The following is a 27,826-nucleotide window of genomic DNA, read 5'->3' on the forward strand; positions in this document are numbered from 1 at the left end:
GCTTTTGGAATAGTTACTCAGATTAGGGAGTCTGAGCCAAAATGTAAACCACTGTGCTACTTCCTTCATTGAAAAAGTCTTGTTATTAAGAAAAAAAAAGTTCAGCAGTATTAAACAGTGTGCTTAGTGACATAGGAAAAAATGCGTATCACCATTAAAGATAATTCACTTAAATCTGATACTAATCTCTTTTTTATTCAATGATAAAAAGCTCATAATAAAAAAAAAACTATATATGGACTAAATGGCGAAATACAGGTCATTCCCTCTCCCTCACAAGGACAACTCACATCTATTTAAGACCAAAACACCAATGAGAGAATCCTAGAACACAGGGGTGAGGCTGAAGCACCCCTGGCACCTCACACACCAAGACAGACTGCATTAGAAGGGAGAGAGAAGCAGCTCCATGTTGACCACATTGCCCCCCCAGGTGCAGCACCACACAGAGAGGCCTCCCCTCAGTTTCCGACTCCTCCAGTGGGAAAAGAGAGTGGTGGGGGGACAACCAGCTTTCCAAAGCGCTGTGGGTCACTTTGTGGGGAGCCCTACCCTGATTTCTCACCACACAGACCACGGAAGAATCTGTGGGGCTCTAACACTGGGAATCCGATCGTGACAGAGAAGTGGGGGAGGCTTGCAACAACCAGCACAAGGATCTTGTCAGACCAAGTTCATACCTGTAGTGCCCAAGTAGTAATCCCAACTGGTGGCTTTGCTCACCTGCAGAACCAAGTCGGGGGTGGCCTCTGACCAGGGAACTTGGCAGGATGCGTATCTGCTGATTCGGATCCTCAAACGAGGAGTTTTGCCGGTCCTAGATCCCAGCTTCCCACACTCAGGCAAGCTGCTGAGTCATACCTCCACCTGCTGTAGAGAGTGCCTTCCAGCCACATCTAAGCAGAAGCACTGATGACAACTCCTAGAAGCTGTGCAGCCCAGCAGTCCTCATGCCAAGAGGCCAGCAGGCAGAGCCAATGCTCCCAGAGCAAAGCCAGTATCAGGTGTGGAGACTTCCCATGCTATGCACAGGCAGTGGGATTAATCCATAGCCAAGGCTGAGGGTAGCTCCTGGCCCTTCCCGATTGGAGATCCTCTTTGGGAAATTCAGAGTAGCCTGGAGTGACCCCTCCTACTCGTGCCCGGGCAAAGGGGCTCAGATATAGCCCCACCTGCTGTAGAGAGTCTTCTGGCCCCATCCGACAAGGAGGGCAGGCAACAAGTCCGAGAAGCTGTGCAGGTCTGTGGCGCTTTAGATGACAGAACGGCAGACAGAGACAATAGTTTGTAGAGCAAGGTTAGTGGACCTGCTTGGCCAGGGAACATGGGGTGTGTGACGGCTTGAGTTAAGACAACAAACAAAGAGCTTTACCAGTTTCTGAGCTGCTTCTTTCACTGCACCCAGGCAGGGATTTAATTTGTAGCCCCACTCATTATTGAATACAACCTTCCGCTGTCTGACCACAGAATCTAACCAGAGCACGCCAGGAGCTGCATAGCCCATTCAACAGCCCTACATATAGTGGCTCTTGAACACAGAGCACAGCCCATGACTTTCCTTGTCTGCAGAGCAAAACCGGTGGCCAGGGCTGGCCTGGTGGTGCAGTGGTTAAGAATCCGCCTGCCAATGCAGGGGACACAGGTTCGAGCCCTGTTCCGGGAAGATCCCACATGTTGCGGAGCAATTAAGCCCGTGCGCCACAACTACTGAGCCTGCGGTCTAGAGCCCATGAGCCACAACTACTGAAGCTCGCGTGCCTAGAGCCCATGCTCCGCAACAAGAGAAGCCACTGCGGTGAGAAGCCCGCACACTGCAACAGAGTACCCCTGCACGCAGCAACAAAGACCCAATGCAGCCAAAAATTAATTAATTAATTTAAGGGAAAAAAAAACGGTGGCCACACCTGACCAGGGAATTCAGTGCTCACTCAAGCTAGAATCAAGCCCCCAAACTGTCCATATCTACAGACCCTGAGCCCTGGCCTGTTGCCCTGTCAGGGAAGGGAAGCTAAGTCATAGACCCACCAACTACTGACTATAGTAGCCAGTCCTGACCATCTAGTGAGCCTGACCAGAGAATTCAAGCAACCGCAGAGATCATCCAGCAGTCTTATCCAAATGCTCTCAGCCAGTGGCAAACCCCCCTATCTCCATCCTCAGAGCTCACACAGTTGCCTCACTCAAAAACAGACCATCTGCCCAAAGACGTTACCAGTAGACACACCCAGAAACCCAAACTAAGCCAACTGGTGAAGAACTGTCTCTGAAAAGCAAACCTGTAAAGTCCGGAAGAGGAGCTCCAATGCACAGATACCAACATAAGGAACAAAGGACCATGAAAAACCAGGTAAATATGACACCACCAAAGGAAACTAATAAAGCTCTAATAACTGACCCTAAAGAAAAGGAGATCTATGAACTGTCAGATAAAGAATTCAGGATATCCTCTGGGCAGGGAGAAAATTATGTGCTATAGAGCAGAAAAGAGGAATTTCATAAAATGAGGCTGGACAGGTAAGAAGAACCTAGATCATGAAGAGTATCACATGCTCTTTGAAGTTCATACTCTGTACAGGTGACACAACCCATGGAAAGACCCCCTCTAACTTGCAGTGTGAAGAATAGATGGGCAGGGGCTATACTGCAGACACGGACAATTTGTGAGGTTATTGTACCTTTAATGATGGAAAAGGGTGATTGTACTATGGGAGAGAGAAAAGGCTAGAGGAAAGGGAAGAGAAACTGATATATATTGATTGCCCACCAAAGGCTACTAGTCATAGATTACCTCATTTAATACTCACAGCAACCCTATCCCATAGGTAATGATACTTCCATTTTAAAAGTAAAGTAACTGAGACCCTCAAGTTTAACTCAAGGTCACATACTTAGTAAGTAGTAGAGCCAGCACTCATATATAGGTTGGTCTGACCAGAAAACCAAAACATCTGGGGAAAATGTTTATAGTTCAGGGGTGAGAGAAAATAATTAGAAAAAAATAACACTTAGAAAAGTTCAGAATAGTCTACATATTAAGTAAATTTTGGGGGAAAATGGGGGGGGAGAAATATTATATGTATTTAGATAAAGAAAAATTGGAAGGATTTAAAGAAACTAATAAAAGTTATTACATGTAGAATAGAATGTAGGAACAGAGAAAGAAGAAAAGTAGGAACAGGAGTAGGAATGAGAATCCTTACCACAAACTTTTTATATTGTTTTGATTTCTTTATCCATTTGAACATACTCCCTTTTCAAAGAGCAGCACAGATCACTTTATAAAGAAAGAACAATTCAGTAGAATAGCAAAAATGAGCCAGAATGCAGAAAATTATATAGGTACTTAGAAGTTGGCTTTGACCTTTTGGTAAAAACCCACAATCTTAATTTTGTTTACTTAACATGCCTGATTTGGATTATCATTATGCATTTCATTTAATATTCTTTAGAGCAAAGAGGAAACATCTTTAAAGACTCTGCATTGGTTAAAAAGACTACTAAGTCCAATAACAATGTACAAAAATTAGAATCAATAATCCCTATTATCATTTTGTTAAACCACTAATCTCCATGAAACACAAAATCAATGTACTTATCTAGCCATAGAAAGAAATCACATTCAAATGAGTGGAGAGGTAGGGGAAGTTTTTTGCAGTGTTACCAGAAGGAATACCCGGCCATTAATAAGACACAATGGTAAGAATTCTAAACCTTGCTTTTTAGAAAGAAGAAACACACAGAGGGGAAGTATGTACAGTTAATGGACTGCTATTTCTATTTAATTTCTACAGTCAATTAATTAGAATCAAAAACCATTGCATACAAATCTTCCACAATATCGCTACTCCCCAATTCTTCACTTATCAAAGCAAACAAACAGAACTACTTGGTCCCAAGAGTGGGAAAAAAATCTTTACGGCAACATGAATGGCTCTTAGCCACAGTTGTTAAAATTTCAACCATTTTATACTAAATGGTACTTTCATTGAAAATAATAATACCCGCACAAGAGTATAAGGTGAGAGAACTGTTGCTCAGTCAATTCCTATTTAGAAAAAGATCTTAAAAGGAAATCTTATTTTAGAAATTAAAGGTCATAAATCAGTTCTCTTAAAATAAGCTGTCTGTTTTTTGTCCTGCATCAATCATGTATTCCTTTATCCCATGACTACTTTTGGAGACATAATATCTTCAAACATAGTACCAAATAAGAACTCCAAAAATGTCTTTATAGATTGGATATTCTGCCCAATGAAAAAAAAATTTTTATTGAAAACGACTGTCAGAACTATTTTTATTGCTCTCCTAAAGGCTCAATCTGTAATCACGTACTACACTTTTCTACTCTTGAGTACAAAATGAATTAGATGACTGCCTCTCTTTTTCAGATGGAGTATTATGCCATTCTAGGAGCTCAGACTGTGGGTCTGAAAGGAACTGACTTTCTGCATGTGGTACCTTTCCCTTGAGGATCTTTAAACTCTCGGAGAGAGAAATCGCTAAGGAGAGAAGGCTTGCAAATCCGCTACAAGTGTGCTCCTATTAGTTTAAATCTCTTCCAGAAAATTGCCCCCACATTCAACTTCTGGAGGCAACAATAAAGTCTATAAAACTTTGTGGAAAAGGAATTTCCACATGCCTATTTGCATTAAAAGACACAAAGAGCACTTTTCTATTCTTGGCACAACAGAAGTATATATTCAACTGGAACTGTCTGGCTGTCTATAGGATGAACTGAGGGGTCTGTAATGCTAACCTGGTCTCCAAATATTTTCTCCAACCCACCTGAAAATTTAACATTAAGTATTTGCTCTTTCTTGGTTAAAATTTGCCTCTCTAAAAATTGTTAAAATGCAAATAGGACTGAATGATTAATAAATTAAAATATCCTAAAAAAAAATACCTAACATTTTGGGGAGGATCAGTACATTAGTTTATTTTTTAACATGATAACAGAGAAAATGGCTGATAATACACATCATCTTTGATAAAGGGAGAAAGAACAGGATAAGCCCAAGTACTGGACACCACATAATGAGGACAGGTGTAAGTGTTACCCACCGGAAAGGGACCCTAGAAAAATAGTAAGGGGAGCTAAGAATGAAGAATGATAAAAGAGAAAATGGAAAAGTACAAAAAAGTGGGCTTGCCACTTTTCTATTTGCACACAGGTGGCCCTGCTATCAACTTTCCATTACCTACGTGTGAATGACCCATTTTAAATATCTTTGACATAACTTTTGCTCCAGTGTGATTATTTTCTTGCCACCAAAAATGTCTTTAACCTAGCTCCTCTAAGGAATTCACACTAGTTTCAACAGTTGCTTAAAATTTCTAAATGAGGAGGAGAGATAAATCCATGTTAATTTAAATACTAAGATTTAACTGATAACTTTTATGTGAACATACTTTTGATAGTGGATTTGCTAAGCTTCTACTCCTCATGTATGTATAATACTGTCTCTAAGAATCAGCTTCTCTCCTCTGAAGTAAAATGAGGCTTGCTTCTCTTTCTGAGTAGAACCTATCACATTCTTAGAATTCCATGAATGAGATTCTTCTGTCCCTACTCCACCAGTAAGGGAGCTGCAATATCTATTTCAGATCTCTTGGGCACAACTATAAAGTTACAACCATAATCTCTGGCCAAATCACTATTGTCCATTAAACAACTTGTACGTAAAATAACTTAATAGCACTTCCTCTTCCAGAACCACCAATAGCAAGGGCTGTATGTAATATTTGCATACTCCTAGAACTGTACCCAGAATGAGTATCTTTACTTTCCAAAGGGTCTACTTAAAATAATTAAGTGGCAAAAGCCAAACACCAAAATACTAATAATGGCAATTGTTATGTGAAATTACAAGCAATTTTTCTTCTTTGTGACTGTCTAGAGTTTCTGAATTTTTCACAATGAGGGTACACGACTATAAGAAAAAATACTGTATATATGGTTAATTTCAATCTTTGACAATGAAATTTCTCAAACAAAACTAGTATGTCTCTGTGAACGCGTTATGTTATTAATACTTCTTTCCTAGTCTTTAGCATTTTCTTCCATATGTTCTATTTACTTGTATAGATGTATCATAGATTACATGCTCTCTGAGGACACATTCTGGATCTTATTACATATTTATACTCTCCTACAGTGGTTCACAGTGCCTCATATTTGGAAAGTAATTAGTAGCTGTTTGAGGAATGAATGATACTTCCAAGAATGCAAAGGTTAGAGTTGACATATTCATCTGATACGCATCGAACTGTTAAAATGTTCACATACTTCCATACTGATTGGTAAATGCTATAATGGTAAAGTAATAAGCAGGAAGATTAACCAAAAATATAAATTATAAGTTCACTTCATTAATTCAAGCCAATTGTTAGGGTATGTCATAAAAATAAATCCTAAATGGGCCTCCCATACTAGTGAGAGAGAAGAAATATTTGCAATACCCATCTGTTTGGCCCACATCACAGTATGCAGCAAGAATATACTGCATATTCTTTACAAGACACCTTAAAAGCATCACCGGTTTACAATATTCCCAAATTATATAGTTGCTTCTATTTCTAAATTGTTTATTTCTTTAGTTTTGATTTCAGTGTATTACTATTCTTGTGTAAGGAGTAACTGCACAGTTTTTTTGGCATTTATAAATGCAAAACTATAATAAAATATTAAAAATAAGTACTCAGAATAAAAAGACTATAAAGTTATGATAGTTTCTTAATGCTCTTTTTGAATATTATAAACATGAAGTTTATGAATAAAGAGGAAAACAAAGCAGAAACCATGTTACTAAAGAAATAAGGCTGGGAACATCTTCTAATCCTGTACGAAGTGATACAGCCTAGAATGTCTTTTGATGCTAAGCAGGAAACAGTGCAAAGTGAAATAAATTTTAATTCTGAAATGAAAAATGACTTACTTGAACAAAAAATATGATTGACTCATTTTTACAATATGTTAAATAAAAATGATGCTCAAATGTGTTATTGTTTATAATTCATTTTCATCAGAACAGCAATTATGTTAAGCCCATGGTCCCCGAAAGAAAATTAAATGAATACGGAAAATATGAAAGAGGAGTTCATAGCCTGGTAACCTCTGTTCTCTCTATTTTGAATAATTACTATGTGCCAGGCACTGTCCTTAACGTATAATTCCTCATTTGAATCTCAAAATAACCCTACACACACAGACTGGAAAAAACATAGCACATATATCAAAGGGATACTATCCAAAACATATAAAGGACTACTACAAATTAACAATAAAAATCTAACAGCTCGAAAAAAAAAATCTAACAGCTTGGTTTTTTTAATGAACAAAAGGCATGAACAAAATTCACAGAAGAAGATATACAAATAATCAATAAGCACATCATCATTGTTAGCCATCAAGCCAATGCCAATTAAAAAGAAAATATAAAATAATACTATAAATATGGGAGTTCCCTGGTGGCCTAGTGGTTAGGATTCCGAGCTTTCACTGCTGTGGCCCAGATTCAATCCCTGGTCAGGGAACTGAGATCCCACAAGCCACGCAGCGTGGCAAAAAAAAAAAAAATCAAAAGAATATTACAAATAAGTTTCATACCCTAGAGTATTTAAAACAATTATAAGTTCAAAAGATATTTTATCAGTGTCAATAAAGTAAATGAAAAATATGAAGAAAAATCCAGAACATACCATGACACTTAATATACATTTATAACACTATGTACTGTAGATAAAAATCATCAAGCATTTTTAGACATGAAGTATTTATATAGAACTTAAAAAAAACATTGCTATGGGTGTATCACTGCAATCCAGATCTAGGTTTTCATTTGCTGTAAAACTATATCTATTGCAAATGCTCTCAAACCGTGGCCTAGGAAGCCCTGAGATCTCTGAGACCATTACAGTGGGTCTGCAAGGTTAAAATTATTTTCATAATATTCGCCTTTCATAACTAACATTCTCCCATTTTCATAAAATAGTAACACCTACCAGCCTTGTATATTTAAAAAAATATGTATATATGTCTTATAGAAGCATGTCCTTGACAGATATACACTAGGTTGCTAATGACATATATCAGGTTCCTACCTGGTAGGGAAGTGGGGAGGTAGAGGAAAGCTAGCAGAAACAAAAAATACCTTAAAAAATAGGTATATGATTACATTTGTACATTTAGACAAAATGATGGGGGAAAAGTACAAAAGCTTTTAAGAAGAAAAAAGAAAACCAAAACCAATTTTAAAAAATCATTTAACCTATAGGTTGCCAAACTGTTTTGGATCATGGTAATCTTTGTGCCTGACTAATTTTTTCATGACATCCCTAAGCCAGGAGAAGATATGAATTCTGTTAGGTCCAAACAATTATTTATGTCCTGACAACTTAATAGCCATTTGGAAGGGTAATTCACATAAATTGAATTTTTTTAAATTTTCTTCTTAAGGACGGTTACTTACTAATGAGATGTGTGTGCCTCCTGGTCACTACACAACTCCTCAAACCTTAGAATCAGGTTGAAAACTCACTCTAACTCCCTGTTGATTGTCACTGGTACTTGCTTTTTATCACAGTAATCACCAAAACCCAACTTCACAAAGATATGACCTAATCAAAAGGAATATAGCAGGATCTAAGGTTGAAACTGAACTACCGTAGAGCTAATAATTTGCACAGATGTTGAGTATACTATGTTCCCCTGGAATATTTAAAATAACCTGCAGTACCCCTGTGAGCTCCCCTTAGGCTCTCCAAGGTGCCTCAGTGCATTTTGGGAACAATAGATTTAAAACATAGAGTGCTTTTCCTTGTCACCTTGGTTAGTTCTGCATTAGCCAGCTGCTTGTGGTTAGAAAATTCCATTATTATCAACTAAGCAGAGCTTAAAGTAAATTAGCAAATCATCCAGTATAGGAAAATAGGATGATTTTGGAAGTCTTTCTGATAATTCATGGATTTGGATAATTCACAGTGCTGCTCTGACGTACATGCTTTCTTTTCTCCTCATCTTCTGAGCTCCCTTTCCCAACTCTACGATGGCATGAAAAATTTAAAGATGATTCTGTATAAAAGCAAAATAATGACCCCTAAGAGTTCAGGCACCTGCTATTTTCAATACAGGTTTGTGACCATTTAGAACGACTTCATCAGAAAACCCCCAGGAAAGCTGGGGTTATTACGTCCAATGATATAACCAGGTTCTTAATTGCTTCATCATTGATGCATAAATGCCAGTTTCCTAATCTCAGCAAATATATCTGAGCAGTACGCAAATAGTACTGACAAGCAGAGAAACTCTGTATAGACAGAATTTCCCTCTTGGCGTAGCACAAAAATATCATTGGCTTCAGGTAAAGAATTAAGAAGCAGAAATTATTGCTCTGTATGTCTTTCCACTTAAAAAATAAACACTCTAAAACTTTTGGGAAGGATTCTGAAAGAATTACAGTTGACCCTTGAACAATGAGCTTGTTAGGAGCACCAACCACCCACCCCCATGCAGTTGAAAATCCACATATAACTGTAGAGTCTGTCCTCTGTATCCACAGTTCCACACCCATGGAGTCACACAACCACAAATTGGATCATGTAGTACTGTAGTACATATTTACTGAAAAAAATCTGCAGATGAGTGGATTTGTGCTATTCAAAAACTATGTTGTTCAAGGGCTAACTCAACTATGATTGGCCTCCATCCCAAAACAGTGAGCTATTCCTGTAGGGTTAGCATCTAGTTAGTCCTTCTAACCTAGCTTAGTGCTGCAATATAATCACCTCATTCAAAAACTAGAAGTTACGCAGCCTTCTATCTGTAAAAAAAATTTAACTTTAAATTTAACCAATAAGAATGGTTTTGGAACTTTGCAAATCTCCCTTTACTTTACTCCTTTTTAATTTAGTATTTATCTATGAGAATCAAGAAGAACCTCAGGCCCATAGAGTGCTTTTTGTTCTTCCTACCAGTGCTATCCCAATATTCATTGCTATTCAGCTCTGTAGCAGAAAAAGTATGCAGCATAACTTTCTCCCGGTGGGCTGTAATAACAACACATTCAGAGGGAGGGCTATTTTAACCTTATCCCAGTGAAGCCAGAACTGAACTAGATGAAAAACAACAACTGGGAGTTGAGGTGCAGATGGGGAGGAGGATAGTGACATAAAGGAAGCCTGTAAAACTCAGACTGGTGGTAAAAGAGCAGCTGGAGGCCAGGACACTCTGACCTGGGGATGGGGGTCAGGAATCTACAGCTCTCCTTCCCCTCTTAGAATTTAAAAAGCAGTTTCCAGTTCCCAAAACATGCCCCACATTTCCTGCCTAATTAAATCGTCAGGCCTATCCTATGAAACTGAGGAAATGATCTATGAGAACAAGGAGCATATTCGGCCACTTTGGTGTACATTGGTCATTCACAGATGACGTGTTAAGGGAATATTCTCGCATTACTGCTCCAACATCTAGAAACTTGAAATAAAACTGGAAGGAACCTAAGATACAGGGCTTAAATACATGCCTTCATGCAAGTATAGGCCTTAATTACGCCTCACCTGTTCTTGAAGATTTCCTGGGAAGTACCACCCTCCCACATATACCCACTTTCCATCATTCATTCCAGTACTTCCTACACTATTATAGACTGCAACTACCATCTCTCTTAACTTAAACCCATCTTCTTTGGTGCTATCATCCATACAAGGTAAATGTCTAGTTGTAAAGTTTCTAGCTAGAGCACAATGTGCAATAAATGACCATTTAAAATAGCACCTAGCACTGCCCATCTCCCAAGGCTTGCAGCCAGCTACCCCAGGATCCAGCCTTGGCCAACAGTGAGCCAGCACTAGCCCTGGATCCTTAGGCACCAGAGTCAGCCAACCTGGGACCCAGCCCTACCCATCTGCAAGCCAGCAGTCACCATACAAGGGAGAACCTGGCAGCCAACTGAGCAGGGAGCCAGCACTGCCTACCAGTGCACACACAGTAATCAGTCCCACAACAGAAGGGCCCATGCAGCCAGCATCGGGGACACTCCTAGAGCATATAGCTCTGGTGGCTAGAGGGGAGTGTGCTACTAAGCTCCACAGGAACTCTACATAAGGCCACTTCAAGATTGGGAAAATAAACAACCTACCTAATATAGAGAAATAAACAAAAAGAAACAGGCAAAGTGAGGAGTCAAAGAAATATGTTCCAAACAGGAAAAAAACAAAACCCCAGAAGAACAAAGCAAAGTGGAGATAAGCAATTTACCCAATAAAGAGTTCAAGGTAATCATCAGAAAGATGCTCAACAAACCAGGAGAAGAATGTATGAACACAGTGAGAAGCTCAACAAAGTGTTAGAAAATATTTTTAAAAATCAAGCACAGGTGAAGAATAAAATAACTAAATGAAAAATACACTAGAAGGAATCAAGAGTAGATTAGATGATAGAGAAGAATGGATCAGCAAACTGGAAGACAGAATAGTGGAAATCACCCAGGCTGAACAGAAAAAAGAATTTTTAAAAGTGAGGACAGTTTAAGAGACCTCTAGGACAACATCAAGGATTTGCATCTTAGGGGTCCCAGACAGATAAGGTGGGGGATGGGCAGAGAACTCATTTAAATAAATAATAGATGAAAATATCCCCAACCTGCAAAAGGAAACAGACACCTAGGTCCAGGAAGCACAAAAGTCACAAACAAGATGAACCCAAAGAAGTCCACACAAAGACACAATATATTTAAATGTAAAAATTAAAGATAAATAGAGAATCTTAAAAGCAATAAGAGAAAAGCAACTAGCCGTGTATAAGGAAACTCCCCAAAAGTATCAGCTGACCTCTCAGCAGAAACTGCAAGCCAGAGAGAGTAGCATGATGTATTCAAAGTGATGCAAGGGAAAACCTACAACTAAGAATAATCTGCCTGGCAGGGCTATCACTCAGATTTGAAGGGGAAATAAAGAGTTTTATAGACAAACAAAAGCTGAAAGAGATTAGCACCACTAATCAGCTTTACAAGAAATGTTAAAGGGACTTCTATAAGAGGAAAAAAAAATGACCACAACTACAAATATGACAATTATGAAAGGAAAAATCTCACTGATAAATGTAAATATACAGTAAAGACAGTAAATCCACCACTTATAAAACTAGTAGGAAGACAAAAGTAGTATAATCATCTATATCCACAATCAGTAGTTAAGGGATACGCAAACAAAAAAGATGTAAAAACAATAACATGGTTGGAGAGTAAAATGCAGGGTTGTTAGAATGTGTCTGAACTTAGGAAATCAATGACTTAAAATAATCACATATATATATATATTTTTTTACTGGTTTTAAATTTTATTTGTTTGTTTGTTTACTTTGGCTGTGTTGGGTCTTCGTTGCTGTGCATGGGCTTTCTCTAGCTGTGGTGAGCAGAGGCTACTCTTTGTTGCGGTGCATTGGCTTCTCACTGTGGTGGCTTCTCTTATTGTGGAGCACAGGCTCTAGGCACGTGGGCTTCAGTAGTTGTGGCGCACAGACTTAGTTGCTCCACAGCATGTGGGATCTTTCCAGACCAGGACTGAAACCCGTGTCCCCTGCACTGGCAGGTGGATTCTTAAGTACTGCACCACCAGGGAAGTCCCTCAAATACATTTATAAATGTTGTTATATATGAACCTCATGGTAACCACAAACAAAAATCTATAATAAATGCATTCACACAAAAAAGAGAAGAGAATTCAAATATAACACAAAATAGTCATCAAATGTAAAGGGGAAAAAGCAAAAGAAGAACAGAACAACAACAACAAAAGAACTACAAAAAAACCTGAAAACGATTAAAATGGCAATAAGTACATACCTATCAATAATTACTTTAAACATAAATGGACTAAATGCTCCAAGCAAAAGACATGGAGTGGCTGAATGGACCCAAAAAAACCCAAAACAATAAAAACAACAACAACAAGACCCATCTATATGCTGCCTACAAGAGACTCGCTTCAGAGGTAAAGACACACACAGACTGAAAGTGAGGGAATGGAAAAAGGTATTCCATGAAAATGGAAAGAAAGCTGGGGTAGCAATACTGATAAAAGGCAAAACACTTTAAAACAAAGACTATAACAAGAGTCAAAGAAGGATGTTACATAATGATCAAGGGATCAGTCCAACAGGAAGATGTAAGAACTGTAAATATCTATGCTCCCAACATATAAGCACCAAAATACATAAAGCAAAAACATAAAGGGAGAAATTGACAGGAAGAAAATAATAGTAAAGGACTTTAATAATGAAAATACATCAATGAACAGATCATCCAGACAGGATATCAATAAGGAAACACTGGCCTTAAAAACACATCATACCACATAGACTTAATAGATGTATATATAGACCATTCCATTGAAAAATAGCAGAATACACATTATTTTCAAGTGCACATGGAACATTCTCCAGGATAGATCCCATGCTAGACCACCACAAGTCTCAATAAGTTTAAGATTGAAATCATTTCAAGCATCCTTTCCATCCACAGTGGTATAAGACTGGGAATCAACTATAAGGAAAAGTACTGCAGAAAACCACAAACAGGTAGAGGCTAAAGAATATGCTACTAAACTACCAATTGATCACTGAAGAAATCAAAGATGAAATCAAAAAATACCTGGAGACAACTAAAAATGGAAACACAATGTTCCAAAATCTGTGTGATGCAACAAAAGCAGTTCTAAGAGGGAAGTTCATAGTGATACAAGCATACCAATCAGGAAATAAGAAAAATCTCAAATAAACAATCTAACCTTACACCTAAAGAAACTAGGAAAAGAAGAACAAACAAAACTTAAAGTTAATAGAAGGAAGGAAATAATAGAGATCAGTGAGGAAATAAATGAAATAGACACTAAAAAACAATAGAAAAGATCAATGAACCTAAGAGCTGATTCTTCAGAAACATAAACAAAATGGATAAATCTTTAGCCAGACTCATCAAGAAAAGAAGAGAGAAGGCCTAAATAAACAAATCACAAAGGAAAGACAAGAAGTTACAAACATCACCACAGAAATACAAAGAGTCATAAGAGATTACTATGAATAATAATGTGCCAACAAATTGGACAACCTAAAAGAAATGGATAAATTCCTAGAAATACACAATCTTCCTAGACTGAATCGGGAATAAATAGAAAATACAACAGACCAACTACCAGTAATGAAATTGAATAAGTAATTTTTTAAAACTACCAAAAAACAAAAGACCAGGTCAAGTCAGCTTCAGAGATTAATTCTACTAAACGCCTAAAGAATAGTTAACACCTATTATTCCCAAACTATTCTAAAAAATTAGAGGAAGGAATGCCTCCAAACTTAACAGCATCACCTTGATACCAAAACCATACAAAGACACCACAGAAAAAGAAAATTACAGGACATTATCACTGATGAATGTACATGCAAAAATTCTCAACAAAAGATTAGTAAACCAAATTCAACAATAAATTAAAAGAATCATTCACCATGACCAAGTGGGGTTTATCCCAGGGAGGATGCAAGGATGGTTTATTATCTGCAAATCAATCAATGTGATACACCATATTAACAAACTGAAGAATAAAAATCACATAATCATTTCAATAAATGGAGAAAAAGTGACAAAATTCAACATCCATTTATGATAAAACCTCTCAACAAAGTGTGTATAGAGGGAACATACCTCAACATAATAAAGGCCATATATGACAAGTCCGCTTCCAACACCATAATCAATGGTGAAAAGATAAAAGAATTTCTTTTAAGATTAGGAACAAGACAAGGATGCCCACTCTCACCACTTTAATTCAACATAGTGGAAGTTCTAGCCACAGCAATCAGACAAGAAAAAGGAATAAAAGAAACCTAAATTGGAAAAAAAGAAGTAAAACTGTCACTTTTTGCAGATGACCTGACACTATATACTATATATATATATATATATATATATATATATATATATATAATTCTAAAGACATCACCAAAAAACTATTAGAACATATGAATTCAAAAACTTGCAGGATACAAAAATTAATATACAGAAATCTGTTGTGTTTCTATATGCTAACAATTAACTATCAGAAAGAGAACTTAAGAAAACAATCCCATTTACAACTGCACCAAAAAGAATAAAATACCTAGGAATAAATCTATCTAAGGAGGTAAAAGACCTATACTCAGAAAACTACAAGATACTGATGAAAAATATGGAAGGCTACACAAACAGGGGGAAAGATATACTGTGTTCATGGACTGGAAGAATTAATATTGTTAGAATGACCATACTACCCAAGGCAATCTATACATTCGGGGCATTCCCTATGAAAATACCAATGACATTTTTCACAGAACTAGAAAAAATAATTCTAAAATTTTTATGGAACCACAAAAGACCATGAGTAGCCAAAACAATCTTGAGAAAGAACAAAGCTAGAGGCAACACATTCCCTGATTTCAAACTATACTACAAAGCTACAGTAATCAAAACAATATGATACTGACACAAAAACAGACACATAGATTAATGGAACAGAATAGAGAGCCCAGAAATGAACCCACACTTTCTGGGCAATTAATCTACAACAAAAGAGGCAAGAATATACAATGGGAAAAAGGCAGCCTCTTCAATAAATGGTGTCAAGAAAACTAGACATCTACAAGTGAAAGAATCAAACCAGGCTACTCTCTCACACCACATACAAAAATAAATTCAAAATGGATTAAAGACTTAAATGTAAGACCTGAAACCATAAAACTTTTGGAAGAATACATAGGCAGTATGATCTTTGACATCAGTCTTAGCAATATTTTTTTTGGATCTGTCTCCTAGGCAAGGAAAACAAAAGGAAAAATAAACAATGGGACTACATCAAACAAAAAAGCTTTTGCACAGCAAACGAAACAGTCAATAAAATGAAGAGCCAGCCTACTGAATGGGAGAAGGTATTTGCAATATATCCGATAAGGTGTCAATAACCAAAATGTAAAAAGAACTCATACAACTCAACATCAAAAAAACAAACAACTTGGGCTTCCCTGGTGGCGCAATGGTTGAGAATCTGCCTGCCGATGCAGGGGACACGGGTTCGAGCCCTGGTCTGGGAAGATCCCACGTGCCATGGAGCAACTAGGCCCGTGAGCCACAACTACTGAGCCTGCGCGTCTGGAGCTTGTCCTCCACAACAAGAGAGGCCGCAACAGTGAGAGGCCCACACCGCGATGAAGAGTGGCCCCCACTCGCCGCAACTAGAGAAAGCCCACAAACAGAAACAAAGACCCAACACAGCCAAAAATAAATAAATAAATAAATAAAATTTTTTAAAAAAGGAAAGCAAGGATGTTTAAAATAAAACAAACAAACAACTTGATTTTAAAAAAGGCAGAGGTCCTGAATAAGCATTTCTCCAAAGAAGACAGAGAGGTGGCCAAGAGACACTTGAGAAGATGCTCAACACCACTAATCAACAAGGAAATGCAAATCAAAACCATAATATGTGGGCTTCCCTGGAGGCGCAGTGGTTGAGAGTCCGCCTGCCGATGCAGGGGACATGGGTTCGTGCCCCGGTCCAGGAGGATCCCACATGCCGCAGAGCGGCTGGGCCCGTGAGCCATGGCCGCTGAGCCTACACGTCTAGAGCCTGTGCTCCACGACGGGAGAGGCCACAGCAGTGAGAGGCCCGCATACAGCAAAAACAAACAAACAAACAAACAAAAAACACAATATGTCAGTTCATACCTCTCAGAATGGCTATTATGAAAAAAAAAACAACAACAGCAACAACAACAAATAACACATGTTGGCAAGGATGTGGAGAAAATGGAACCCTCATGCACTGTTGGTAGGAATGGAATTTGGTACAGCTACTATGGAAAACAGTACAGAAGTTCCTCAATAATTAAAAACAGAACTTCCCTAAGAACTAGCAATTCCACTTCTGGGTATTTTTCCAAGGAAAACAAAAGCATTAATTCAAAAAGATATATGCACCCTGTTCATTACAGCATTATTTACAATAGCCAAGATACAGAAGCAACCTAACTCTCTATCAATAGATGAATAAAGAAGATGTGGTACACACACACACACACACACACACACACACACACACACACACACAGAGGAATATTACTCACCCATAAAAAAGAATGAGATCTTGCCATTTGCAACAAATATGGATGAATCTAGAGGTTATTATTATGCTCAACTGAAATATGTCAGACGGGGAAATACAGATAACATATGATTTCTCTTATATGTGGAAACTAAAAAACAAAATAAATAAACAACTATAAAAAAATAGAAACAAACCCATAGATACAGAAAACAAACTGGCAGTTGATAGAGGTGGAGATAAAGAGTGGGGCAATAAGTAAAATAGGTGAGGGAGATTAAGAGATACAAACTTCCAGCTATAAAGTAAATAACTCATGGGGAAGTAATGTACAGCATAGGAAATACAGTCAATAACATTGTAATAACTTTGTGTGGTGATGGATGATAACTAGAATTATTGTGGTAATCATTTTGTAATGTATAAAAATATCAAACCACTACGCTGTACACCTGAAACTAATATAATATTCTAAGTCAATTATACTTCAATTAAAAGTAAATCAATAGGGCTTCCCTGGTGGCGCAATGGTTGAAAATCCGCCTGCCAATGCAGGGGACACGGGTTCAAGCCTTGGTCCAGGAAGATCCCACGTGCCGTGGAGCAACTAAGCCCGTGCACCACAACTACTGAACCTGCACTCTATAGAGCCCAGGAGCCACAACTACTGAAGCCCATGCGCCTAGAGTCCGTGCTCTGCAACAAGAGAAGCCACCACAATAATAAGCCCGCGCACCGCAACAAAGAGTAGCTCCCGCTCGCCACAACTAGAGAAAAGCCCATGCACAGCAATGAAAACCCAATGCAGCCAAAAATAAATAAATAAATTTATAAATAAATAAAGATACGCAGGGAAGGAGACATGTGAATGAATGATCCATGTGGTACTAGATTAGAAATGGAAACATCAGTATGAATTCATGTATGTACATACACACATGTATGTATGTATACTAACTCATATATACATATATTCTCTTGCTCTGTCATCTGAGAGGGCCTAACATCAACAACACTCCAGAAGCAAGAAGCACACCTCGTGCCCAGATGTTCATTTTTAATAACATTCTCTAGTAGAAAATATGAATACAATATGTATTTTAGTTAATATTGGTCCATTAGTTGTAACAAACATACCTTACTAATGTAAAGTATTAATAAGAGGGGAAGCTGGATGGGGGTTTATGGGAACTCTGTACTATCTTCACATTTTGCTTTGTAAAATTATAACTGTTCTAAACACTAAAGTTAATTTAAAAAATAAAGCAACTCGGGGCTTCCCTGGTGGCGCAGTGGTTGAGAGTCCGCCTGCCGATGCAGGGGACAAGGATTCGTGACCCGGTTCGGGAGGATCCCACATGCCGCGGAGCGGCTGGGCCCGTGAGGCATGGCTGCTGAGCCTGCGCATCCGGAGCCTGTGCTCCGCAGCGGGAGAGGCCACAACAGTGAGAGGCCCGCGTACCGCAAAAAATAAAATAAAATAAAATAAAAAATAAAGCAACCAAACATGAAACTTAATTAATTTAATTTAATAGCACCTAGCACAATGGCCAACTAACAACAGGTTCCCAATAAACATGTGTTGAATAGCTAAATGAACAAATGCTACAAATGAATATTTCTTATTAGAAATGATTCTAACATCAAGTAAATTGTATTGATAAAAACAACATGTTTTAAAACTTGTACTTATAATTGACTGAGTTGCATTTTTGCAACTATTGGCAGATCTAGATATAATGAGACCCAGATATAAGCAAAATACACGAATCATACATGTCATAATGACTGGCACATCTAACCATTCAAACCAGGTGAATAAATTTAAATTATGTTGGTTTTGGTTTTTTAATCACACTGAAACTTAGAAACCTAATTCTTAGCTTTCAAACAAATAAAACATGTTCCCAAGTTTAGTACCTCTGCATAGTATTTTATATCTTTGTCAAAATTATTCACTCAGTCATCTTAGAATTCCGTACCTAGAGAAGTTATACGTCGAATGTGAATTTCTCTTAGATTGCATATAAATGTGAATCTAACCATATCACAGCATAAGGAAGCATTTCTCTGAAACTCTTCATCACAATTCCTGCAAGTATTTGCAAATTCTTAGTTTCAACAGAGGAAAAAAATCTTGTCCGGCTTAAGTAAAATGAGTATTTTATCATTTGCATTTAAATGGAGAAAAGGATAGAGTTATCCTACCACCTCGTGGACTGTTAGGGTATTGCTTTTTCAGAGCCAAAAGCACATTTTAAGAATGAGAGGATAGAAAACACTGAACAGTGGTTATTCATGCTTTCCTACCGCCTTCAGTTCTTCTGCCCCTAATTCCACATCTTCACATCCTACCCATTACTCAAAATGCATTTTAAATGTCCCCATCATTGGAACATACTGTATAGCACAGGGAACTCTACCTAATGTACTGTGGTAACCTAAATGGGAGGGAAATCCAAAAGGGAGGGGATATCTGTATGTGTATGGCCGATTCATTTTGTGGTGCAGTGGAGGCTAACACAACATTGTAAAGAAACCATGCTCCAATAAAAATTAATAAATAATAAATAAAGAAAGAAAGAAATGTCCCCACCACTATTCATGAAACATTTTATTTATCACCAAATTATAGACTACCTGTAAGTAATTTTACTCTGGGTATTACTTTTATTATAACTTTGACCAACTTCTGACTTAAATATTTTTGTTTGCCTATCTCTCACCCTTATTTGGAGACAGTGAATATACAAACTTATGGCCTAGCACCACAGCATGCTCACAGCAGGCAGTTAATAAGCATTCATGTAATGAATAAATATTTGTTAAATGAACAAATATGAATGTGAATGGTATGGGATTTCATAGGGATATTTGAGAGAAAATTCAGAAAGCAATTGTTCTGTATGCAACACAAGAAGATTATTTTCATTTGGTTTAAACATGAAATTGCAATTAATATCAAAATATTAAAAATGTTATTTTATGATATTTTAGATCTTTGCTGGAAAATAGAGTAGTTTAAAAACAAGTAACTGTTGTAAAATATGATAGACTGAGGAATTTTCAAACGTTTAACAAGAGGACAGATTTTTATAATGTTATATAGATACGCACTTTGGGTTGAATTTAATAATTCTAACGAATAAAACCAATGTTAATTTTTTTTAAATGTCCACATCATAGAATCATCTCTAACTGCAAATTACAAGAAAATGGCTAAAGGAAAATGCATCTCTGCTCTAAACTTCCATGCCACCTTATCTGGTTCCTCTTATTTTCTAGCTGGCATTACTTAGTCTTATACTCACTGTAAGTATTTTGAGGACATATAGACAATGTGTACTGAAACCGGCTCACACCTGCTCTCACCAACAGTTTAATACTCAGAAATTTTGCAAGCCATTTGTTAAACTGTTGGTAGCTTGAAATTGGTCATGGCAGGTACATTTATACAACAGAAATCAGGAAACACCACAAATCAAGCTACTTTAAAAAATATATTTTTAATCATCTTTAACTTCTCCACACCTCATTTTCTCTATTTGTAATATGTAGTGAGGAGAGGTGGGACAGCTCCTACCTCAACAAGACTGTTGTAAAGACTGAACAAAATAACCCACATAAAAGGCTGTGTCTAGTGTCTGGCATATCGTGTGTGCCAACCAAATATTAGAATCATTCTCCATACCCCATCACAGTGCCTTGCAAGTAGTAAATCCCTCAATAAATACTAAGTTGTTAAATGACAAATGAAATCAGGAATTTCAATGGAATATTTTAAGATATGTTAACACTGATAGTAGTCCCAGGTTAACAATAGGACAGATCATTACCAGGAACATAAGCTCTTTACTTATAAATAACCCAGACTTTTTTTCTTTGCCTCTTCCTGCTCTAAATCAATTGATAGATAGATTTTATCTCGAAAATTTCTAGTAATATTCATTTAGATAAAAATTCTAGATATATTTTCTAGATAAGTATAGATCTAGAGAGATATAGATACAGATCTTTGTTTCCTTCTGCATTTCTCTCCCATTCTGATTCAGTCTAAAGTGCCTCCCTTTCTCCTTGTTCCTTTTAGTTTATTTCATAATGCAAAATATATAATTTATACCTCACTTTGTTCCAGAAAACATTTGTTGTGAATAATAGATAACTTGGTTTCATGTTTAGCGAATAAGCTTTTTAAATTTCTCCAAGGGAACAAAATAAAGTAGCTTTTTACCACATCTTTCATTGATCCTGTGCTCCTGTTTCACTGGCCTTTTCCTTTGGGAAAAGACAAAATTAAGTTTCCAAGCACAAAGTTGAAAGCCAAATTATCATGAATTCCAGACACTTTCCAAAAAGGAACACAAGAAATGTCCTTATCCTTTAAGGTTGATGTCACCCTCATACCTCTTTACCTACCTCACTGCAATCCTAATATGGTGTTTCTTTAGCTATAAGGCTGCTTCCAATAACTATGTTTAAGGATCTGCTATAGCTTCATTTGCTTGCTAAAAAACAAAACCAAAAAATTGAAACAACTAATTAATTGCAACTAATTACTTGTTTCAATTTTTTGGTTTTGCTCTAATTAGTTGCAAAAACAGACTGGAAAATGATTTACTCCAGATGGTTTGGAATAAAATTCCAATTGCTCAAATGTAAATTTATTCATCTAATATAAGTTTTTCCTTACTTAGCTACACAGAGACTTTTTTTAATGGAGAAAAAAGTAAAATATGGGCTTAGTAATAAAACTAAGATGACCATTTGCCCTAGAATATACAAATTCTGTCCATTTCTGGTTTAAAAATACACAGAGGCTGAAACAAATAGCACATCCACAAGGCACTGGCTGATGCAAGCACTTTGTTTAGTGAAATATCTACTGCGATGTTGGTCTACCCTTATCCAAGACCATGTCAATGACATAGTGTGTGACAGGAGGAACTTCCTCCAGAAGTAGAAATAAGGTGGGTGAGTCAGAAATTAAAATTCCAACTAGCCTGCAGGCATCTGTAAGATGAAGCAATACACTGTATTTGATTCACCTCCTGGTCTGTTTCCAAAGGACACTGTCAAACACAATGATTCTTTTTCCCAACAGCTGTCACCACCAAGTCAGCTACCCTTTGTATTTTCTCTTTGTGTTCCAATACAGACAGAGAGCAGATGGCTGGACTCAGTGCCAGGGCAAAGGTAAAATTAGTTGTCTCACCTAAAGAGGTACTGCCAGACTTCATTAAGACAAAAGTCCCAGCAACAAATACCTACAAAATCTAGGGTCTAGAAAACACAATCTGAACTTCCTGTTTAATTTACCAAGTAAAAACAAAAAACCCACTTTTGAGGAAAACTTAATTAATTTGCTAAGAGGTGATGAGAAGACTCACAGATTTCATCTTCAGAGAGAAGTGGTTTCCCCTGTCATCAACTCTGTAATTTTCAGGCTCTGTAAAAAAGCACATTATGTTCAATGTTCCTCTAAGCTGAGGTCATGGGTGAATTCCAGAATATAAAATATCATCTTCCAGAGCTAAAACTTTACTAAAGCAAATAGGTTTAAAAAATATTTGACTAAAAAAACACTGCAAATTAAAATTACAAGGGGGGCTTCCTTGGTGGCGCAGTGGTTGAGAGTCCGCCTGCCTATGCAGGGGACACGGGTTCGTGCCCCAGTCCAGGAAGATCCCATATGCCGCGGAGCAGCTAGGCCCGTGAGCCATGGTGGCTGAGCCTGCGCGTCCAGAGCCTATGCTCCGCAACAGGAGAGGCCACAACAGTGAGAGGCCCCCGTACCGCAAATAAATAAATAAATAAATAACAAAGGAACAGCTAAATGAAAGGTGAGACTTTCCAACTGAGGGGATTAAAGCTATAATCAGAATTAGAGAAGGAAATTCAGAGCTGCAAGATATAGCCAGTCACTTATTAACCACATAGTGTAGTTATAATATATAACTGGCAGTGTTAGAATTAGAATTAGAATGACACGGAAAAAACCCTCCTCCTATTACAAAGAAAGTTTGATCTCCCATAAAAATAAACTTTTAGCCTTCTATTGTTAAGCTGAAAGGTTCTGCCATTCAAACAGCCACCTATTTTGCCTCTTCTCAGTGGCACAGGAATAGAGAATTTTGTTGCCTCCATTTACTTATTTAAAATGCCTAAAAGATAAAGAGAGCAGAAATCTCTTCTATGGCCCTTCATAAATTGGAGATTTTCTCTACACTTTGATTGGTACCAAGACAGAGACAGAATCACATATGCAATTGATTTCTATTATTCAGCCCCCTCTCTCAGGTAACTCAAAATTAGTAAAATCACAGTAATAGGAGTTGACTGTCACAAGGCAGAGACCTCAGTAGCCTAAGAGACTGTTCTCAGTAGTCAGGCTTTAGGACTAGGAGACCCAGCAATGAGATGAAGATTTCTTTTGAGGCAGAATAATTAATTATCTATTGTTTTTACAAAGCCCAAGGGCACAGACCTAAAAAAAAAAAAGAAACCACCACCAACAAAAAAAAACTCTCAAGTTAAATAATGCCCTTACTTACATAAATTACTATATTTTCAAATTAAAATTGTATATATATTTTTAATCCCGTTATTTCTAATCCTTTATTTCCTCCATAGCAGCTGGAAGACAGGCAGTTTCTGAATATGGCTAAGATTTTTCAAAACAAATGGTGAGAAACTTTGTCTTTAGAGGCAGTTTCAGACCTGGGCCCAAATCACACTCTACCACTCATACATGTGGGGTATGTGAAAAAAATTACTTAACTTATCTGAACTTCAATTCCTGAATCTTGTACAACAGAGATAATATTGCCTACTTCATGGAGTTGAAATTAGATAAGAAATGTATATAGTATTTAGTATATTGCCTAGAAATGTGCTGTCCAATACAGCAGGCACTAACTACGTGTGGCTATTTAAATTTATTTATTTTTTTATTTTTATTTTTGGCTCTGTTGGGACTTCGTTGCTGCGCGCAGTCTTTCTCTAGTTGCAGCAAGCGGGGGCTACTGTTTGTTGTGGTGGGCGGGCTTCTCATTGCGGTGGCTTCTCTTGCTGTGGAGCACGGGCTCTAGGCACATGGGCTCAGTAGTTGTGGCTCGCGGGCTCTACAGCGCAGGCTCAGTAGCCGTGGCGCAGGGGCTTAGTTGCTCCGCGGCATGTGGGATCTTCCCGGAACAGGGCTCAAACCCGTGTCCCCTACATTGGCAGGCGGATTCTTAACCACTGCACCACCAGGGAAGCCCCATGTGGCTATTTAAATCAAATTTAAATTAATTAAAGTTAAATAAAATTTTAAAATCTGTTCTACAGTCACACTTGGTATATTCCAGTAACCAATAATCACATGTGGCTGGAAAGAACATTTTTATCATCACAGAAATTTTTGAACATTGCTAAAGAATGTAGTAAGTGCTCAATAAATGTTCATTTGATCTGTTTAGCAATTTTTTTCTCCTCCTCTACAGTTCCTCTAAGTTCTCAGGCCTCCCAAGTTATCTCCTTATCATGAAGGAAAGCAATATGATAAGACATATATGTGTTTATCATTTTTTTCTCTCCCAGGAATACTGGAGTTCTAAAAGAGCACTGCAAGGAGAAAGCAATGCTTACCACAAATGGGAAAAATTCTAACGATGGAGGTTTCAGGCATTACAGCAGACACTGGGGAAGGTCCTTCTGGACTACGAGTGTGGGGAGAGAAAAAGAATCTCCATAGTACCCCTCAGTTCATACCCAAAGATCCACCTACTCATAGCAACAACGTAGACTTTAACACACTAACTCTTACTGAGAAAATGGAAAACAAAAAGGTTTTTTACTCTGTAGGATTCTTTTCACACCAAATTTTGGCCGAAATATCTAAAAATAAGTATGAATCATCAGCATTTCCCCAGAGATACTTTAACCAAGTTAGTCTTGGGCACTTGAGTGGAATTCTTTGCATTAGTTTTTGTGTTCTTCGGATTCATTTCCTTTCTCCTTCCAAATAGCAGAATTGGAGCTGGGAAGATACTAGAGAAAAAAATGCTAATAGGAGTCTAGAAAGTTAAGAAATGAGGAATTACAAGAAGCTGAAATTCAGAAGCTGAAATTCTAAGAATTCTAATCTCAGATGATACTTGTGGGTATCTGATGAAATTATCCTATAGACCCTTGTAGATCCGGGCTTAAATGTTCTGGGTAAATTTCTCTGTAGCAGGACATTTGTGGTACTAAACTTCAAAGGATATACATCTTTCCTTTCAAAACTACAAGTAGAAGAGGCTGGCCCCTGTACTTCATTATAAATGGGGAGAGGAAACATCTAGTGCTTTAAAAAAAAAAAACATGATGGGGAATTCCCTGGCAGTCCAGTGGTCAGGATTTGGTGCTTTCACTGCCAAGGCCCGGGTTCGATCCCTGGTCAGGCAACTAAGATCCTGCAGCCCACTCAGCATGGCAAAGAAAAAGAAGAAAAAGATGTTCTGCCTACAGGTGGTATCCTTATAGGTAATAAGCAAAGCTTCCTTCCTAAGTCAAAATAAAAATGTGTGAACATAACTCATTGAAAGGCTATGCCTTTCTAGATCAAGTTGAAAATAGAGCAAGTCTGTTGTCATAGCCTTGGTAATAACAGTTGAACACACCTGATAACAAATTTGATCATAGGTCTTTGGTGAGTGAAATTATTCCTTGCTGATACATTTTAGGTTAAATAAATACATAATTGGCTTCTTTTACCTCTACACCTATTATCAAACAATCCCCATTTGATTGCATACTTTTATGAGTTAATATTCTATAATCATCAATCCTGGGTATTTACTTTACAACTAAAGTACTTACACTAACAACATTCTGATTGTGATTATATCTTGATGTCTTTTGTTGTCATATCAGTGAGAGAAATTATGGATTTCATTGAACCACGATGCAATGATAAAAACATCGGACAAGAGGCAAGCTTTTTATTCTGCTGAAAACATATATTTACTAGCAGTCCAAACTCAAAAACATAAACTACTATCCTTTGGAAAGCATACGTAACACAGGATCATGATTTTGTAAAATATAACTCTCAACTTATTTTAATCAATTGCCATATTTTCTCTTATTGCAAAATGATCCACATGCGGTATACTTTGACATAAAACTTAGGTACTAAAAAGACATTTTTTCTGTCCAGTTTACTTTCTATTTTGCTGTCTTTTTACAATATTGGGCATATAGTAGTACTATAACTACTAGCTATTATTGCTATATTATTATCCCTTCCACTAGACAGAAATTTCGTATTTTTTACTACTTTTTGATGTAAATTTTTATTCACATTATTTTGAGGAGACGTTCTTTAGTGAAGACACATCAGCAAGACAAAGTGTTAAAAAAGCACAGCTTACCAACTTTTTAAATGAACAAAAATTCATATAACATCAACTTCTGTACAGAGCAATAGGAGCTGATTATACAGCCCAAACTTTCTAATAATAATAATGGTAATAGAGGCATACCTCATTTTACTGCACTTCGCTTCATCGAGCTTCACAGATATTGTGTTTTTTACAAAATTGAAGGTTTGTGGCAACCTGCATCAAGCAAGTCTATCGGCGCCATATTTCCAATAGCATTTGCTCACACCATGTCTCTGTGTCACATTTTGGTAATTCTCACAATATTTCAAACTTTTTCAATACTATTGTATTTGTTACAGTGATCTATGATCAGTGACCTTTGATGTTACTATTGTAATTGTTTGGGGATGCCATTAAACACACCCAAATAAGACAGTGAACTTAACTGCTAAATGTGTGTGTTCTGACTACTCCCCTAAATGGACATTCCTCCACCTTTCTCCCTCCCCTCTGGCCTCCCTATTCCCTGAGATAGAACAATATTGAAATTAGGCCAATTAATAAAGCTACAATGACCTCAAAGCTTTCAAATGAAGAGTCACACATCTCTCACTTTAAATCAAAAGCGAGAAATGATTAAGTTTAGTCAGGAAGGCATGTAGAAAGATGAGATAAGCTAGGCCTTTTGCGCCAGACAATTTGCTAAGATGTTAATGCAAAAGAAAAGTTCTAGAAGGAAATTAAAAGTGCTACTCCAGTGAACACAAATAATAAGAAAGTGAAACAGCTTTATTGCTAATTTGGGAAAAGTGTGATTGGTCTGGATAGAAGATCCGGCCAGCCACGACATTCCCTTAAGTTAAAGCCTAATCTCTTCAATTCTATGAAGGGTGAGAGAGGTAAGGAAGCTGCAGAAGAAAAGTCTGATGACGTCTAAGGAAAGAAGCCATCTCCATAACATAAAAGTTCAAGGCAAAGCAGCAAGTGCTGATGAAGAAGTTGCAGCAAGTTATCCAGAAGATCTAGCTAAGATAATTACTGCAGGTGGCTACACTAAACAATACATTTTCAATGGAAACAAAATAGTCTCATATTGGAAGAAGTTGCCATCTAGGACTTCAATAGCTAGAGAGGACAAGTCAACGCCTGGCTTCAAAGCTTCAAAAGATAGGCTCTCTTGTTAGCGGCTAATGCAGCTGGTGACTTGAAGTTGAAGCCAGTACTCATTTACCATTCCAAAAATCCTAAAACCCTTGAGAAATATGCTAAAACCACTCTGCCTGTGCTCTACAAATGGAAAAACAAAGGCTGGATGACAGCACATCTGTTTACACCATGGTTTACTGAATATTTTAAGT

General features: G+C 37.4%; 1 protein-coding gene across 5 annotated transcripts in view; it reads right to left on the reverse strand.

Moving 5' to 3' along the window:
* CRBN (cereblon) overlaps positions 1–27,826 on the reverse strand; it is a 950,388-nt gene that overhangs the window by 915,875 nt on the left and 6,687 nt on the right. For 4 of the 5 annotated variants that reach the window (XM_029241885.1, XM_029241886.1, XM_029241883.1 and 1 more), the window contains exon 2: positions 22,509–22,567. The exons of the other annotated variant lie outside the window; for it this stretch is intronic. The gene's annotated coding sequence lies outside the window, so the exon portion shown is untranslated. The remainder of the gene's footprint in view (positions 1–22,508; positions 22,568–27,826) is intronic. 5 annotated transcript variants of the gene reach the window in all.

The sequence above is a fragment of the Monodon monoceros genome, unplaced genomic scaffold (genome assembly GCF_005190385.1).
Source record: "Monodon monoceros isolate NGI ecotype Baffin Bay Population unplaced genomic scaffold, NGI_Narwhal_1 Super_Scaffold_3, whole genome shotgun sequence".
NCBI lineage: Eukaryota > Metazoa > Chordata > Mammalia > Artiodactyla > Monodontidae > Monodon > Monodon monoceros.